This window comes from Aegilops tauschii, chromosome 1 (genome assembly GCF_002575655.3).
Source record: "Aegilops tauschii subsp. strangulata cultivar AL8/78 chromosome 1, Aet v6.0, whole genome shotgun sequence".
NCBI classification, from domain to species: domain Eukaryota; kingdom Viridiplantae; phylum Streptophyta; class Magnoliopsida; order Poales; family Poaceae; genus Aegilops; species Aegilops tauschii.
This window is the reverse complement of record NC_053035.3, coordinates 169,365,918-169,372,084: the sequence shown is the minus strand read 5'-3', so window position 1 is coordinate 169,372,084 and position 6,167 is coordinate 169,365,918.

Here is a 6,167-nt window from a genome sequence, read left to right as displayed (position 1 = left end):
AGGTTATTTGATATTAGCCTTTTAGATGAATGGAGAACCCAAGCTTATGAAAATGCCAAGTTAGTCAAAGAAAAAGTTAAAAGATGGCATGATAAAAGAATCCAAAAGCGTGAGTTCAAAGTTGGAGAATATGTTCTTTTCTACAACTCTCGTTCTAGATTCTTTCCAGGAAAACTCCTCTCCAAATGGGAAGGACCCTATGTTATCGAGGAGGTTTGTCGGTCTGGAGCTATCAAGATAAATAATGCTAAAGGTTGTTAATGGGCAACGAATAAAACATTATATCTCAGGTACGCCCATTAATATTGAAAGTAATATTATCCAAGCAATGACACCGGACGAACACATAAAAGAGTCCTTCTGGAACATTCCAGAATCGTTAAAAAAGGAGGTACGTGATACTGTAAGTAAATGGACTCCCAAAAATCCGCAAAAATATTTTTTGTTAGTTTTGGAATATTTAGAAAATTAGGAAAATAATAAATAACTAGGAAGGTCACCCTGGTGGGCACAAGACACCAGGGCGCGCCTGGCTGGGTTGTGCCCACCTCGGGTACCTGTCGTACTCCGTTTTTCTACCGTTTGCTTGTTTCCCAAGATAAATTTATTTTATATACCCCCCCAAACCTATTGACCACCGTATCGCGGAGAAATCCTCTGTTTTCTTTTGTCGGTGTACAAAAGTAGGGGCTCTCCTTTTTTACCCCTCTACTTGTGCACGGGCAGTCAGAATCGCGCCTGCGGCCACACTAAGTAGGGCAGAGGAGCAAAGCCAAAGGCACGAGGCAATCCAAGCAACGCCAAGACCAGAGACACAAAGAGCAAAATGGCGAGGTGGGCTCCCCCAGCAAGGCCCGTGCCGGGGCGGCCTCCGCAGCCCCGGCAAGAGCCTTGGCGAGGCAGCTTGCCCGATGCCAGCAGAGCGCGCCACCCTTGAACCAAGGATTCCAACGCCATCAACCACATTGGAACCTAGGCTCAGGAGGCACCTCCGTGGTGGCATGCAGATCTTTGTGAAGATCAGAAGCATACAAGATCGGATGAGGACCAGAAGACGACGATCCTCGGCGGGATCCTAGCCGAGGAAATCCATGAGACCCCCGGCAAGATCCTTGCCGGGGACGACCGCGATGCCACGGCAAGACCCTTGTCGGGACCCCGGCAAGGCCCTTGCCGACGCCACCTGCGAGGCCACAACCTGGCCCGCGTCCGCCAAGACTCCACCGCCGCTCCCATACAGCTGCCAGCCCAACCAGCTGGGCAGGCACCTGCGTGGCAACATGCGGCTTCCAGGCCAACTCAGCAAGCACCTGCGTGGTGGCATGCAGATCTTCGTGAAGACCCTACCACCACGCCACCTCAGCAACCTGCCAGCCTACATGGCGCTACATGCATCATTGGCCTGGACACGCGTCGGAGCGAGGCGGAGCGGCGACGGACGGGGCTGGCCTCGTTGCCATCCCCAATAAAGCAACGGGACACCTAAGGGGGCGCATTTAATGCGTTTTGTCCCGTAATGACAGGCGATAAGCTTATGTACTGTACACCTTTCCACCTCCTGTGTGCCACTGTGGCAACCCCTTTTTGTCTATAAAAGGAGGCCCGAGGCGACCAGGAAAAGGATTCTGATCTTTTGGGCTGGACGCGCTCGGTAGCTAGTTCAAGAACTCAAGAACGCTCAAATACATACACCAAAGCAGAACTAGGGTTTTACGCATCCTCGCGGCCCGAACCTGGGTAAACGATCTTTGTGCTGGCTCCTAGACCTGCTCTTTGCACAACCCCGCGCCCGCCAACCATAGAAGGGATCCCAGTGATCCCATAGGTGTCGTTTCCACCGACATCTTTGGCGCGCCAGGTAGGGGCGCAGTTGTGAGAATCTGGTCTAGCAGTTCTTGATCACCATGGCTCCCAAGAAGAAGACGATCACCGCGATCGGGTCGTCGGGAGCCGAACGGCCCGTACCAGTGCGGGCGAGTGGCGAGGCGGTCGCGTACGGAAGTCGAGGCGCGGCCCGCGAACACCCGCATCGCTCCGGCAGTCAAAGCCGGGCGAGCGGCGTCGTTCGTGCGTGAGACGACGGTCCGCACGCCACCAAATCCAAAAACGGAGCCGGACCCCCCGCAAGCGCCGCGGGGCCCTCCAAGGGCGATGCCGTGCCGCCCACGGGTGGCGCAACGACTTCCAAGACACCCACGCCTGCGCCCACGACGCGCTCTTCCCAGGTTGTGCACAACGAGCAGCATCGCCATGCTGGTGACCCTGGGCGCCGCCGTGGAAAGAGTCATGTGCCTCATTCGCGGGACGAAGAAGACCAGCATGCACGCCGAGGCATCGGCGAAAATGGCGCACAGCCGCAAGGCCGTGATAGAGCTCCTTCTAACATGGTTAGAAGTCAGAGCGCGTCACGGTCCACGCAGCTTTTGCTGCCATCCACGCCAGCAGAAGCCTTGGCGCGCGCAGTTGCTCCTCGAGTTTCCTCCGGCTGCGGAAAAGCTCGATGAGTGGTGAGCCACCATTCGAAGCCACGTTGGCGTGGCCAACAAAGATGAGCCGCGGCCAGCGGGGCCCTCGGGCCGGCGCTCCGTCGAGCCACCGCATGGCGGTGGTGGCAAGACTGGAGGTGCTGTGGCCATGGTCCACTCTCCTCCCCCATGCCAGCCACCACGGGTGTCGGTCCGTCGTGATGACGCTGGCGATAATATATCCATAGCGTCGTCCGAGCCACGAACCCACCGCGATCAGCGCCAAGTTCTTCGGGAGCGAGCCCATGAAGACGCTCGAACCACCATCGAGCGCCGGCGCGATGCGCGCCACCAGTCAGATAGGCGGGCGGGGCCCACTATGGACCACCCAGTTCTAGGAGGCCCTGGCGGCCTACCTTACGAGGTGGGTCGCCCAGCCTTTACCCATGAGCTGCGGCAGTTCCAGTGGCCCTCCCACCGCACGTTCAAGCCCGACGTCAGCGAGAAGTACAACAGCAAGACCCATCCGTCGGAGTTCCTCAGCATCTACACCATCGCCATGCAAGCTACTGGGGCCCGCGATGACAAGGTGCTTGCCAATTACTTCCCGTTGGCACTTAAACCCAATGTCATGTCATGGTTGATGACTTGCCGGCGAACTCCATTTCTTCTTGGTCGGATCTGTGTCATGAATTCGTTGGTGTCTTCACTTGAGGCCACCAAGCTCATGGCCACGCAAGCGATTTGCATATCATTCCCCAGAAGGAAGGTGAAAACCTGCGCAAGTACATACAGAGATTCAGCCGGGTGCAGTACAACATCCCAGATGTTCATCCCGCTGCCATGATCAACGCATTCCATCAGAATGTGCGCAACCGCAAGATGCGTGAAGAGCTGGCGATGAATGCTACCTCTTGAGCACTGCGTTGGTTTTCCCTTGAAGAGGAAAGGGTGATGCAGCAAAGTAGCGTAAGTATTTCCCTCGGTTTTTGAGAACCAAGGTATCAATCCAGTAGGAGGCTACGCGCGAGTCCCTCGCACCTACACAAAACAAATAAATCCTCGCAACCAACGCGATAAGGGGTTGTCAATCCCTACACGGTCACTTACGAGAGTGAGATCTGATAGATATGATAGGATAATATTTTTGGTATTTTTATGATAAAGATGCAAACTAAAATAAAAGACAAAGTAAAAAGCAAAGGAAATAACTAAGTGTTGGGAGATTAATATGATGAAGATAGACCCGGGGGCCATAGGTTTCACTACTGGCTTCTCTCAAGAGCATAAGTATTTTACGGTGGGTGAACAAATTACTGTTGAGCAATTGACAGAATTGACAATAGTTATGAGAATATCTAGGTATGATCATGTATATAGGCATCACGTCCGAGACAAGTAGACCGACTCCTGCCTGCATCTACTACTATTACTCCACACATCGACCGCTATCCAGCATGCATCTAGAGTATTAAGTTCATAAGAACAGAGTAATGCCTTAAGCAAGATGACATGATGTAGAGGGATAAATTCATGCAATATGATAAAAACCCCATCTTGTTATCCTCGATGGCAACAATACAATACGTGCCTTGCTGCCCCTACTGTCACTGGGAAAGGACACCGCAAGATTGAACCCAAAGCTAAGCACTTCTCCCATTGCAAGAAAGATCAATCTAGTAGGCCAAACCAAACTGATAATTCGAAGAGACTTGCAAATATAACCAATCATACATAAAAGGATTCAGAAGATTCAAATATTGTTCATAGATAAACTTGATCATAAACCCACAATTCATCGGTCTCAACAAACACACCGCAAAAGAAGATTACATCGAATAGATCTCCACGAGAGAGGGGAGAACATTGTATTGAGATCCAAAAAGAGAGAAGAAGCCATCTAGCTAATAACTATGGACCCGAAGGTCTGAGGTAAACTACTCACACTTCATCGGAGGGGCTATGGTGTTGATGTAGAAGCCCTCCGTGATCGATGCCCCCTCCGGCGGAGCTCCGGAACAGGCCCCAAGATGGGATCTCGTGGGTATAGAAGGTTGCGGCGGTGGAATTAGGTTTTTGGCTGTGTATCTGATCATTTGGGGTACCTAGGTATATATAGGAGGAAGAAGTACATCGGTGGAGCAACATGGGGCCCACGAGGGTGGAGGGCGTGCCTGGGGGGGGGGGGGGTAGGCGCGCCCCCTACCTCGTGGCTTCCTCGAAGCTTCCTTGACTTAGGGTCCAAGTCTCCTGGATCATGTTCATTCCAAAAATCACGTTCCCGAAGGTTTCATTCCGTTTGGACTCCATTTGATATTCTTTTTCTGCGAAACTCTGAAATAGGCAAAAAATAGCAATTCTAGGCTGGGCCTCCGGTTAATAGGTTAGTCCCAAAAATAACATAAAAGTGAATAATAAAGCCCAATAATGTCCAAAATAGTAGATAATATAGCATGGAGCAATCAAAAATTATAGATACGTTGGAGACGTATCAAGAATCCCCAAGCTTAATTCTTGCTCGTCCTCGAGTAGGTAAATGATAAAAACAGAATTTTTGATGCGAAATGCTACTAGGAATAATTTCAATGTAATTCTTCTTAACTGTGGTATGAATATTCAGATCCGAAAGATTCAAGACAAAAGTTTAATATTGACATAGAAATAATAATACTTCAAGCATACTAACTAAGCAATTATGTCTTCTCGAAATAACATGGGCAAAGAAAGTTCATCCCTACAAAATCATATAGTTTAGTCATGCTCCATTTTCGTCACATAAGAATGCTCTCATCATGCACAACCCCGATGACAAGCCAAGCAATTGTTTCATACTTTAGTAATCTCAAACTTTATAAACCTTCACGCAATACGTGAGCGTGAGCCATGGATATAGCACTATGGGTGGAATAGAGTATAATGATGGGGGTTATGTGGAGAAGACAAAAAAGGAGAAAGTCTCACATCAACGAGGCTAATCAATGAGCTATGGAGATGCCCATCGATTGATGTTAATTCAAGGAGTAGGGATTGCCATGCAACGGATGCACTAGAGCTATAAATGTATGAAAGCTCAACAAAAGAAACTAAGTGGGTGTGCATCCAACTTGCTTGCTCACGAAGACCTAGGGCACTTGAGGAGGCCCATTGTTGGAATATACAAGCCAAGTTCTATAATGAAAAATTCCCACTAGTATATGAAAGTGACAAAACAAGAGACTCTCTATCATGAAGATTATGGTGCTACTTTGAAGCACAAGTGTGGAAAAAAGGATAGTAGCATTGCCCCTTCTTATTTCTTTTTTTGGGCCTTCCCTTTTTTTGGCCTTTCTCTTTTTTTGGGACAATCCTCTATTAAATGATGATCATCACACTTCTATTTATTTACAACTCAATGATTACAAGTCGATACTAGAACAAAGTATGACTCTATATGGATGCCTCCGGCGGTGTACCGGGATATGCAATGAACCAAGAGTGACATGTATGAAAGAAATATAAACGGTGGCTTTGCCACAAATACTATGTCAACTACATGATCATGCTAAGCAATATGACAATGATGAACGTGTCATGATAAACGGAACGGTGGAAAGTTGCATGGCAATATATCTCGGACTGGCTATGGAAATGCCATAATAGGTAGGTACGGTGGCTGTTTTGAGGAAGATATAAGGAGGTTTATGTGTGAAAGAGCGTATCATA